Below are 12,928 nucleotides of genomic sequence, written 5' to 3'. Positions count from 1 at the left end.
TAGAATCTATTTTTTAAAACACAAAATTTTAACATTTTCTAAACTGATAAAACCTATGTAAACCCATCATATTTAAGAACATGGTAAAAAAATTACATAATTCTATTTTGGGGGATCACTGATGATTGAATTCAGGGGTACTCAACCACTGAACCACATCTTCAGCCATATTTTGTATTGTTTTTTTAGAGGCATGGCCTCACTGAGTTGCTTAGTGCCTTTCTTTGCCTGAGGCTGGTTTTGAGCTTGTGGTCCTCCTGCCTAAGCTTCCTGAGCCACTGGGATTACAGGCATACACCACTGTGACAGGCTCAGTTCTATTTTTAAGAGTTCAATTTATATTCCAACAAAGCAGGAATAAGTTAATTAACATTTGATTCAAATTTTCTTGACAAGTTTAACTATATGAAATACCACAAGATTTCAGTATGTGGCACCCTTTAAACTTGGAATTAAAACATACATTTTCTGTAGTATATATTTCAAGTTAAAGACATACACATATCCCAAATCTTTTAAGGATACCAAGCCCCCAAATCTGATGTTTACATACACACACACATATAAATATGGGCAAGCTCTCTACCAATTACTTATAAGAACTACTCATTATTTTAAAGAAAGACTTTAAAATTTTGTTTCTTGAGAATGTATTTTAAAATATATTGCCAGATGTCAAAAGTGAAGTAAGATTTCAGAATCTCTGGATTATTTTTTTATAAAGTAGTTTAAAGTACATAAGTGTTGTATACTGTTTAAGTCATAAATTCTGGATATAAGTTCTTCCAGTAATTTACATTGATTACAGTTGCAGTGTGCTTATCTTTCAAAATAAAATGCAAAATTATTGAAAAACTAACTTCAGAAAAATTTTTTTTTCATATACAATGACTTGCTGTTAGATGTCATTTTAGGATAAAATGATATATGATGCCTTTAGGAACACAAAGATGAGCTGACTTTTGAATTCCTCAATACTTCTTACTTAAGTCCATAGCTCTTTTCTCAAAATAAGAGGCTATGAAATTGTGAAAGCAACACAAATACAGAGTATGCTAAAGTTATAAACATATGGTAATCCTTAGTGTAAGATGCTATCATATAGATTCAGAAATTAAGAAAACAGAAATATCATTATCTAAGTCTATTCAGAATAAACTGGCATATGTGATTCTATATAATCACTTTGCATTATAATTCCAACCAACTCTGGATTTAGGAAAAAAATGAATCTTATAATATGCATAAGAGGGCTGTGGTCGTAGCTCAGAGTGCTTACCTAGCACATGTGAGGCACTAGGTTCCATATTCAGCACCGTAGAAAAATAAATAAAGGTATTGTGTCCGGCAACAACTAAAAATATTTTTTAAAAATGCATGTACAGTGATTCAAACACATATGAATAAAAATAATTTGTAAACCAAAACATTTAGCCCTTTCCATGTCTAAGAATGCCACACACTGTTTAATTTCAGTATATTATAGGAAAGGGATAATGTGTTACATTTGTCATATAATATATGTTGAGTTTTTTTAAACTAAAGTTATATTTTAAAGTGTTTCACTCTTGATGCAAATATAATCTATGAGAGTTTTTCCTACAGAACCTTAGAAAGAAAATGATTATAACCCAAGCTCATAAAGCGTTTATATTTCAAAATCATTTTACATTCTTCATTTTATGCACCTCACAGGACAATTTTGAGGTAGTTTATTATGCTTTGCACACAGTTCAACAGATTGAGAGAAGGTAGGTTATCAGGCCAAGGAGAGACAGCTGCTCAATGGAATAACCAAGGTTAGAATTCAGACCTAATAAATGAAGTAAAACATTTTATAATATTCTACATGAAAATTCTTTTTAGGGTTAATAGAGAGAAGCTTATTAAAGCATAGACTTCTATTGTTAAATCAAAATTTTAAGTACTGCTTATTGAACAATAAAATTATTTTAAAATATTATACAGAAGGCATTGAGTTAGACAAATAAAATTATCAGGTTTTGCTTATTATCTATAACTTACTAAATTTGTTTTTATTAAGTAATCACAAAAAGTAGTATCTTTAGACAATGATAACCTTATGAAGAAATCAAGAATTCAGCCACATATTTGGTACAGCAAAGTAGTTGAAAAGATAAAGATTAAAACATTTTTAAATAAAAAAGTAAAAATAAATAAAAAAGAAAGGATAAAAAAATCCCACATTTCCACTCTTCAAAGTAGATTTTTTTTTTTCTATTTAACAATCTTAAAATATTCTCAGCTTCAAATTAAGAAAATGTGTAGGGGAAAAAAAACCTAAACCCTAGTTCTTTCATACTAATCAATAAAAGTTAATTTTCAATGAGGAAACCAGAGATGGAAAACATTAAGTTGGAAAATATTAAGGCTGAAATTGAATATTTTTTTCTCCAATGTTCTTCCTGAAATTTATCGGATAAATTACTCTGCCATTTTGGAAGTCATTTTTTTAAAATAGAAAATTACTTCTTTTTTAAAATAGAAAATTACTTTTTTGCATTCCCTGGCTCCAATCATCCTTATTAGCAACATAAAATTACCCAGAAACACTCTAGGAGTGTAACGCAAAAGATTGTGTTATAGAAATTATCCAAGTAGCACTTATTTTTGAATTCCTATTTTCCCTTGACATTTACTACTACATAAGAACAAAGTATATTAAAAGACACCTACTGAGATTCTTAGGAATTAAATTAACCTATAATGAAGTGACATTAAAGGCATGCATAATAATAGTTAAATTTAGAACATATCTGCTGTGGTCACTTTTTAAAAATGTATAGGGCGGCATCCCAAATAGTACCCCTTTAACGAAAACACTAAATTTCTGGAAAACAACAGTCACAATTTAAAGTTAAAAACAGGTGGCAACGTTTCATCCTGACCATCCTGACGCACACGGAGCTGCATTTTTAGTCACCTGTAGATCCTATGGATGCTGCTCCTGCAGCCGGTTGGCCCCAGGGCCTGGGGGAGAAGGGAGACACCGCGGACGGCAGAGCGCTCTAAGCTCGTGCCTCCTACAGCAGACTGACACAGGCGGCACAACAAGGACCCTGCCGTCCTGTTTCTTTGAGATGACATTTAATGTATGGAGACCCTTTTCCAGTGGAGGGACACAGCACAATCAGAGCAGGCCTGTGTGGTGGGCGCGTGTCTGACTCCCCCTGTACCTGCTGCCCTGCAGCCGCGGGTCCCGGACTCCCCAGGACCCCAGCCCCGAGGCTCCCGGGAGGTGCCTGGGCTTCTCCTGGGGAAGCAGAAAGGTGGGGACGGTGTCGACCACCCTCCCAGAATTTCGGCCTCGCGGAAACACACTTCGATCCTTCTCCAAAATTAAAACTCCCTCCCCGACAACGCGCCCGCGCCCACCAGCGCCTGGGGAGGGGGCTGGGGGGAAGGGGAACCACCAGCCCCCGGCAGCACCGGGCCCTGGGATCCGGTGGCGCACCCCGCCGCCAGGACACGCCCGTTTCCCCTCCCCACGCGCGGTGTCCTCGAGGAGGGGCCGGGACGGGGTCAGAGGGCACGGTCTTCCCGGGCCTGCCAGCCAGGCCCAACACGACTAACCCTGAAGTCCCACCGCCACTCGCCCTGGCCGGCGGGTTCGGAGGGGCCGACCTCCCTGTCCACCGCCAGGGCCTCCAGGCCCCGCCCCCTCCCCAGGTGCTGTGGCCTCCGAGGAGGCGCCAGCCGGGGTCAGAGGGCACGGTCTTCCCGGGCCTGCCAGCCAGGCCCAACACGACTAACCCTGAAGTCCCACCGCCACTCGCCCTGGCCGGCGGGTTCGGAGGGGCCGACCTCCCTGTCCACCGCCAGGGCCTCCAGGCCCCGCCCCCTCCCCAGGTGCTGTGGCCTCCGAGGAGGGGCCGGGACGGGGTCAGAGGGCACAGTCTTCCCGGGCCTGCCAGCCAGGCCCAACACGACTAACCCCGAAGTCCCACCGCCACTCGCCCTGGCCGGCGGGTTCGGAGGGGCCGACCTCCCTGTCCACCGCCAGGCCAGGCCCCGCCCCCTCCCCAGGTGCTGTGGCCTCCGAGGAGGGGCCGGGACCGGGGGAGCGGGCAGGGTCTTCCTGAGCTACCAGCCGGGCCCACCGCACTGACCCTTCAGCCTGGCCGCCACTCACCCAGGTCCCAGGTCCTCAGCCTTGGCTGCCGCCTCGGGCCACCCGGCCCCTCTCACAGCTTTTGTATTCTACCCAGTAAAAGCCCTGCACACAGCGGCGTTGATTGGCCCAGACCTAGAGGTCCTCTGGCCAATCAGAGCTGCAAGCTAGAAGGCTCCTGGGAATTGGGGGGAGGGGCACAGCGGGGCGCCTGCACCTTGGGCTCCTGGCGGTGGAGGCACTGGGAGTCCGGCAGCTCCGAGTTGTTGGGGCACTTGCCTGGATGAAACGTGGCAGAACCTGGGATGGGAGCTAGGACCAGGCCGCCTTGCCCCAGCTCACCCATTCTCTCCAGAAGGCCTTCACCAGACTCGGCTGAAGCCAGGGCTTTGGGCTTCCTGAGGGCCCTGATTGTTCCAGACCGCCTTGGGGCATAACCCCCACTCTCCAGTTCCTTCTCTCAATGGCCCATGCTCACTCCTTGGCTGTGTGAAGTTCCCGTGCTAAGTGTCTCTTTGTGAATATCCGCAACCGTTTGATATAGAAATAGTTCCCATTTCACAGAAAAAGAGACTAAAACAAGCTTTGAAGTCCCTTTGCAAACTAGGCAGGTTGCTGGAATTCAAATGCACACATACGGAATTTCAAGGCTGTGGTTCTCAACCATGAAGGTGGGTTTTCTATTGAAACAGTCTCCTGTGGCTGGTCTCTGCGACTTTTCCTCACAAGCTGTCTGAATAGCAATATTTGAGTGGTGTGTTGGTCTCTCCAAAACTAACCGCCTCCTCCCCTACCAGCTAGCTCTTTCTCCTGTCTTCAAACCTCACTATGCCTACGTATCACCTCTTGTATTACTATTTCTCTGCACAAAATAAAACACCCTTCGCTAGTTTCTCATCAATTTCTGGAGTGTCAGAACCTCAGCTACACTTTCAAGAACCCCAGTGTGGTTGAAGGCTTTCTGGCCATGTCTCTATGCTCTTTCCAGTACATACGCACCTTGACTCCAACCCACTGGCATCAAACACAGCTACATATGCTTCCCCATTTCTTCATCGTATCACCTGGAAATGCGTCTGTCCTACTCCATTTCTACCTGGTGCAGTCCTATCCATGCCTCATGCCGCACCCACTTAGTCTTTATTTTGCCTCATAATTTCCATGGTCTGTTTTCCTGTTCCCTGATTTCTCCCAGTCCCAGAGGCCCTCATCAAATTTTACCTAGCGTTATTTCATAAGAGTCCCTGTCTGGACTCTTCCCCCTAACAGGAATGTAATCTTGATGAAGACAAGATTTGTCTCACTCATTACTGTTGTGGGGCCTAAGAAATTGCCTCATCAACTTAATGCACCCATGCAATGAATACATCTTGGTACGAGTTCATAAAGGTTCTCAGCAGCTGGTAGTCTTCCCCATCATTTAGACAAGGGCGTCTGAATTAGCCTCATGGGTCATGTTTACATGTTAAGATCACAGCTTCCCACTCAGTTTTATGATTTTTTCATCATCTGCAACCATCCTTTCTCTTCTCAGTCCCATTTCCATCGAGGGGCTCTTTTATTCCCCAACCCTCTTTTTTTCATGTTTTTCCTTCTTACTTGATTTCATTTCTTGACCCTTTCCTTCTTCCTTCCTGTGATCAACCTCCTCTTAAAGCCCTTTTAGGAGCTTTCACTTCCATGCTCATTTAGCATATTTACTAAGTACCAGTGTCATAGCCATGCTGTGTTGGGCGGATATCCTAAGATTTATTATATAAGAATAGGATATAGATACCATTTTTAAAAGAACATCCAAAAAAACTCTGTTTTAGCAAATGAACCCAAGAAGAACTCATAAGGGTGTAAGAGGTTCACAGCACTACTCATGATGCCTGGCATCCTAGGACCCATCTTAGGGTACAAATGACCATTTAGGCCAAATAGTCAGGAGATGGGGTTCTAGTTTCAACTTCCCCTCTAACATTCTCTAATAACTTCAGCCCCTCTCAGGTGTCTGTTTCTGCACCAGTAACATTCAGAAATGGGGTTAGGTCAATAGTCCCCAAGGTATTTTTCCAAAGAACACAAATTTTGCAGAAATTTAACAGATATCATGGAAAAATGGGGTAGGGATTGTTCCATGGCCAAAATCTTGGGAAAAACCTCTTTCAACAAACTTAAAACTTTCTTTTCCCCCAACTCTTCACAATACCTTTATTAAACTATGCACCTTAAGACTCTTGGGGGACAAGGTAGGAAACTTCATGTGTTGACTGGTAATTCTCTTCTTAATTATAGAAATTATTTCCAGAAGCCATTTCTGTGCATATTGGAGACAATAAAGACAGATATATCATAAGATTTTGAACAAGGAATAATCTACAAACCTATTTCTCCTCTCTAAAGCCTTATTGAAACTAACAATTTAGAAAATTTCAATGTGTCCAAGATATGGGAGGAACAAAGGAAGAAAAAACTTTCTAAAACTGATTAAACCAGTGTGAGAAACATATTTTTGAGTAGAAGAATTTTGCAGGTGACACTGAATTTTAAGCAGGAATCTTGGAGAATAATGTTATTCTCAAATATAGAAGAATTAACAAAAAAGAGGAAAATATATAAAAATACACTTAGAAATGTCATTTTTCTAAAGAAATCTTAGCCAAATGGATATTAAATAGGAGAGATAACTTTGATGGACTTTAACCCTAAATACCTGGGCTAATTTAAAATGCAATGTCAGTCCATATTTTGATGTGTTAAACTGATTTCTCAATGGTTCTGTTGAAAGTCAAAAAGGAAACAAAATTAGTTTACACCATTAATTTGGCAATTTGGGGGTAAAATTCATTTGGTTAGCAGAGATACACAAAGCAATGTAGTGAAACATCCTCAAAAACGTGTTCCAACTGGAAAACATGCATGTATATTTATATATGTATGTATTCCAATAGAAGGATATATGTGCATTATATATGTGTGTGAAATATGTGTTTGTACACATACAGATGTCATGGACATGCACTGGGACTTAAGAGGTTAAGCAGCTTATAATTTGAAATGGTGATTTTAAAATACTTTAAAGCATAAAGGGACTTACGTCGATAGGAAGGAAAATACAGAGTCTAGGGTATGCAAACTACTATTCTCTTTGGTTGTTGAGTCAATATGTAGGCAAAGCTTTCATGTGGAACATAGTGCAAACATGAAACAAAGTGATTACTCCTTGGTTTGCCTTTGGACTGTACTATTGTCAGGGTTAAGAGAACAGATTCTCCACATCCAGGGTTATTTTATGAGTCTTAATTATGAACCCCTGAGGAACTCAGTGGAGCCTGGGGTTACTGGAGATGATGTCTTGCTTGGCATATTTATCATCTACAAATCATCTGCTATAAATATACCTCAGCAGGCTCCTCATCAGGCTAGCTCAGGAACCTGTGATTTATGAAGGTTACAGGAAACAGTGTGAAGGCTGAAGCACTTAAGGGTAGCTTTCTTTTCTGACCCAGCCCTGCACTCTACTTGAATAGAAATGATCCAGAGAATGAGTGCTCTTTAGCATTTAGAATTAAGCCTTTTAAAATTCCCTTTGGATGTTATTCTTACATCACTGAGTTTTGACATTTAAGAATTTATAAGAAACATCAAAATCACTATGTTAAAGGATAATGTGAGAAAACACTAAACGTAAAATAGAAGCATATTTAAACCTTACTTTTCTTTCCTTTTTTTAAAGTACAAACTGTGCAAAGCATTTTCTCTCAATTTTTATTACACATCTATCATTAGTCTGTATTTTTCTCTGGATAAAATAACAGAACTGACCAAAATGTTTTGGAGATACCATGATTCCAATCTCTGGAAGTTGAAATAAATAAAATGTGTTTCTTCTTTGTATTGCTGAATGTTCTTTGTTTTTGAAGAAAAATGTGTTTGTTTTACAGAGTTTGGATTTTTCCTTGAACATATAAACAATATTTTCTTTGCACATTTGTTTTAATAAATAAAAATTGTTTTAATGAACCAAAAATGACACAAAACAAAGATGCCACCCAAGTTTCTCTCACTGGTGATTTGTTCCTGCAAATACTCTTAAAGCCAACTGGGGAATGATTAACGTTTCCCTTACAGGGTTTTTCTTTAAACACTTATCCTAGAAGAGAAAGCCTTGAAGAGGGTCATTCTATTAACATGTATTAAGAAGTCAAGGGCCAATTTTAATATTTCAAACCACTCTGTTGTTTTCACTCAGCTGTTTTTACTCTAACATTTTAATAAAATATCTTGTTCTTGGCTACATAATCGCCCCAGGGGAGAGGAATAAAAGAGGAATAAAAATGCAGAAGAGCGAAGAGACAAAATGATGGGAAATGGCTTTATTCAACTTTATCTGTGGCTCAAGCAACTCACCCTTAGGAAGACTCCACACTTGAAATGAATTACCCTTTGTGGTCTCCTCCCACACATCACTGCACTGTTTTAGCATTTGTTTTGCAAACCACCAACTGAGTCTACAAGTAGAGACATAGTAAGGAGTCCAATGATATTTTTGCAGCCCATATATTTGAAGCTAGTTCAGCAAATACTTCAAGAGCCTACAGTTTAGGAGGCTAAATAAATAAATAATAAAATATGGGGGGGGCCTCGGAAATTTATCTTTTCCTTCCCTCTTACATGGAGAATCAGGTCCTTCTCTTGGTTTTCCCGGGTTTCTTCCCACTCGTTCCTCAAGCTTGTTACTAGGGAAACTTGAAAAAGAAAAAGATACATTAAGACCACAAAACAAAAGTTTTGATGTCACAACCATGATCCCATTGCTATGCAAAAATCAATGCAAGATTCCCAACCTAGGTCGCTTCACCACAGTCCCTGCAAAGCCTGTACCGAACCTGAACAAACAAGATGTTAATTGCACACTTGCTGAGAAAAACTACTAGGGTTCCAGGCCGAGACCCACAGCAATGGAAGCTGAGATATGCCCCCCTCATGCTGAAAGACACGAAGAGAAAGACGGTCAAGTCCAGCGTTTACTTCCCACCCTCAGAGTCGCCTTCCCCTTCGCCATACGCCCCCCCACCAAACCCCACCCTGCCTCACAGAGTTTCTCTTACAGTTTGTAGCCGCCAGCACCAGCGGTAGGAACCGAGGACCAAAACCCTCACAGACACAGAAACCACCGCTTTTGGCACCTGCCTGGGTTTGAGTAGTGGTGACCTGCAGGCACACCGCGGCCCTGGCTGGACCTCCAGGGCGCACCCCTCCCGCACGCTCCCTCTCTCCCGCCCTCCTCTCTTTCTTTGCCCGTCTCTCTCTCTCTCTCTCTCTCTCTCTCTCTCTCTCTCTCTCTCCCGCCCCTCTCTCTCTCTCCCTTCCACCCACCCCTCTCTCTTTGCCCGCCTCTCTCCCTCCCGCCCGCCCCTCCCTCTTCCCCCACCCCCCGCCCGCTTCTCTCTCTCTCTGCCCGCCCCTCCCTCTCTCTCCCGCCCCCCACCCCCCTCCTCCCCACCCCCTCTCTCCCCCACCCTCCGCCCGCCCCTCTCTCTCTTTGCCCACCCCTCCCTCCCTCTCTCTGCCTGCCCCTCTCTCTCTCCCCCACCCTCCGCCCGCCCCTCTCTCTCTTTGCCCACCCCTCCCTCCCTCTCTTTGCCTGCCCCTCTCTCTCTCCCCCACCCTCCGCCCCCCCTCTCTATTTGCCCACCCCTCCCTCCCTTTCTCTGCCTGCCCCTCTCTTTCTCCCCCACACTCCGCCTCTCTCTCTCTCTCTCTCTCTCTCTCTCTCTCTCTCTCCCACCCCTCTCTCTGTCTCCGTGCTTTATATTTTAATTTAAGGGCCCACCCTCTTCTCCCACCCAGCTGCTCTCCTCACTTGCTCTTGCACACACCCGACCGCGGGGCACACGAGGAGCCTCGGGCCAGCTGTCCTGCGCACAGCGGGAGTGCTGGCAGTGGGTGCGCAGGGGGTCGTCTTGCGGGCGCCAGCTCGGGGACGGCACCTCTCTAGCGCGTGCCCAGGGAAGATGGAGCGCGGCGCCAGCGCACACACTGGAGACTGAGCTTTACTGTCTCTCTCCCTCTCTTTCCTCCCTCCTCCCTGGGAATTCAAACAGCTTTCTGATATCACCAGCCAAAGATATTTTCCCTCCTCTCCTTAGTCACCCTCTGTCCCTCAGTACTTGTGGGGGGTGGGTGGGAGGAGGTAGAGAGAGGAAAGCGGAAAGAGGAAAAAGCATAAGCTTGAGCCTTCCCAGCCTTCCCATCCAACCAGGAGTACTCCTGTAAGAGACCCACCGCACCAACAAATCTGCCTTAGAGCTGCCACCACCACCGGTCACTCCTCCTCTCAGTGCATTCTTTGCTTCTTGGCTAATCGGTTTGTTGGGAGATAGATTTGGTAAAGCAAATCTTTGTTCTTAATCTACTTTCATCGTTTTTTTTTTTTTTTTTTTGTGTGTGTTTATTTGTTGAGAGATTTATATCTGTGCACAGCTGGGGACATATCTGCCACTTGATGATTTAAAAAAGCTAGGGTAGACTTAGGCCTTAGTCCAGCCTTAGACAGTATGCTGCATAATTGAAACAGAAACATCAACAGCCAGTGTCACCCTGAGAAGAGCAAGATTGGGACCATATATATGACACCCTAACTAAACAGTTTTCTGTGCTTTCTATTTTAATTTACATTGTGCTGTGAAAGGATCTACACATTCATAAGTGCTAAGATCAGAGAAAAAGTGAGAGTTGTCTATGTTCAGCAAGGACCTCCATGGGCTTTAACTCCTGGGATCAGGAGAGAGAAGTTAAATCTAAAAGAACTTGGCTTCTGCCTTTATGAGTGTTCAGCAAACAAAGAGCTCCAATCTTGGGTTTTCCCCTGTAAAAATCACAAGACTGACAATTATTTCCAGAAGGAAAATTTTTCATCACTGAATAATAATAGCTTCCGTTCAATGAAAGAAACTAATTGTCTCACATAAAACAAAACACTTGGCAAAAGAATGGTGAGAGGCTTAGGCTGAAGGACCCCAAATATAAAGCCATTTTAAATCCTCAAGGGCTGGGAGTAAAGCTTACTGAATGCTTGCAAATCTCCCCTAGATCACAATCCAATCATTTCTCGTTGCTGTACAAGTTTCTCAATGGGCTGCTAAAATCCCAAGCAATAGTGCAGAGAAGGTGTTAAAAACAACACGTGCCTATTAATCCCCCCAAAGGTTTGCAACACCAAACTCTCGTTGGCTACATGACAGACTGAACTCTACAATATTTCATCAGGGATTTGATGCACAAGTCAAACAGTGGACAATTGTATACAAACACCACTGTTAGAATAGTTTTTATAACCAGGCATGGTGGTGCATGCCTATAATCCCAGCAGTTCAGAAGGCTGAGGCAGGAGAATTGAGAATTCCAACCCAGCCTCAGCAACAGTGAGGAACTAAGCAACTAAGTGAGACCATGTCTCTAAAGAAAATACAAAATAGACCTTGGAATGTGGCTCAGTGTTTGAGTGTCCCTGAGTTTATTTCCCAATAGCCTTCCCCCAAAAAGAGAGAGAACAGATTTTGTCAATAATTTAATAATAACCAAGACTCAAGAAACTACGGATATGGGAAAAAGAAAGCCCTTGTACACTGTTGGTGAGAATGTAAATTTTAAAAAGTCATTTTTGAAAATAGTGAAAACTCTGAACCATTTAAAACACAACTAACATATAGCATAGTTAAATTGATTCTGGGTGTAATTTCAAGGTATTAGAATGAGGAAATTAAAGAAACAAATGTATACCAATTTTTATGTAGCAGAATTGTCAGTAGTTAAAAAAAAAGAAGAAGAAATAAAAATTTCTTCAAATGAAAGGTGTACCAGGAGATTACTTTAACTGCAGGGCATCTAACTACTCTCCTGTTAACCCTCACACCATATTTCAGACCATTTTCTCTTGTCAACAGAGGACACTGAGACTCAAATTAGCTAGACACTCCAAAGTATATAGACATGAGAGCTGTGGATACCTCAGACACCCCTGAGCCAAGAGAAGGTATGAAAGTGACATGAGGACACATCATCCTGTCAAGTCTACAATGGGGAATCCCCACTCAAAGGCTTTCCAATAAGGTATCTGTATCTATGGAAGATAAATGGGGCAGAAATGAGCATTGTTTTACAAAAAGAGCCAAGTGATCTTCTCTTTTTTTTTTTTTCCTCTCATATAAAATACAACAGAGAACAATCCCATAAACAGTGCCGTCTAGTGTTGGAGAAAAATAGTTACACAATATTGTGTCTGAAATATAATAGGAGAAACTGTTTATTATACTGTGGAGTAATAAAGATAGCATCAGGAATGTGAACAAGAAGATGAAAATATAGGATATATTCTGAGATATGAATATAAAGCTAAAGGTCAGTTCCAGCATTCTGAATTTGAGTTTCTGCTTCTCAGAAATTTCAGGAAGAAAAAGCAATTCAATCACCTATATACCAGCAAACCTTATGCAAAGAAACAAAATCACACTTGGATTTGGGATTCTCTCCTGATAATCACAGCAATCATTAGCATACAATTTGGGGAAATGCCAGGTTGCCAGAACAAAGCTATGCACATGGGCTTCGGGCCATGATTGAAGATATCATGAATGGAGAGAACAGAATTTCCAAAATTTCAGCTGATATATTTCCCACTTTATTTCCCAGAGGAAACTTAGAAATTAACTGCTCCATAGGAGGATTTATTTTGGCAGACACTGGAGACTAACTGTAATCGGTCCACAATTTAGTCTTTTTTTTTTTCATATGTAAGACCATTTTATT

The 12,928-nt window shown here is 42.3% G+C and overlaps 1 pseudogene; it reads left to right on the top strand.

Annotated features, from left to right (window-relative positions):
• The first annotated feature begins 4,797 nt into the window (after positions 1 to 4,797).
• The window catches only part of LOC144251544 (semaphorin-4C-like), a 36,383-nt pseudogene continuing 28,252 nt past the window's right edge, over positions 4,798 to 12,928 (top strand).

Source organism: Urocitellus parryii, unplaced genomic scaffold (assembly GCF_045843805.1).
Source record: "Urocitellus parryii isolate mUroPar1 unplaced genomic scaffold, mUroPar1.hap1 Scaffold_105, whole genome shotgun sequence".
NCBI lineage: Eukaryota > Metazoa > Chordata > Mammalia > Rodentia > Sciuridae > Urocitellus > Urocitellus parryii.
The sequence above is the reverse complement of the archived record's forward strand: the minus strand, read 5'-3'. Positions and strand labels throughout refer to the sequence as shown.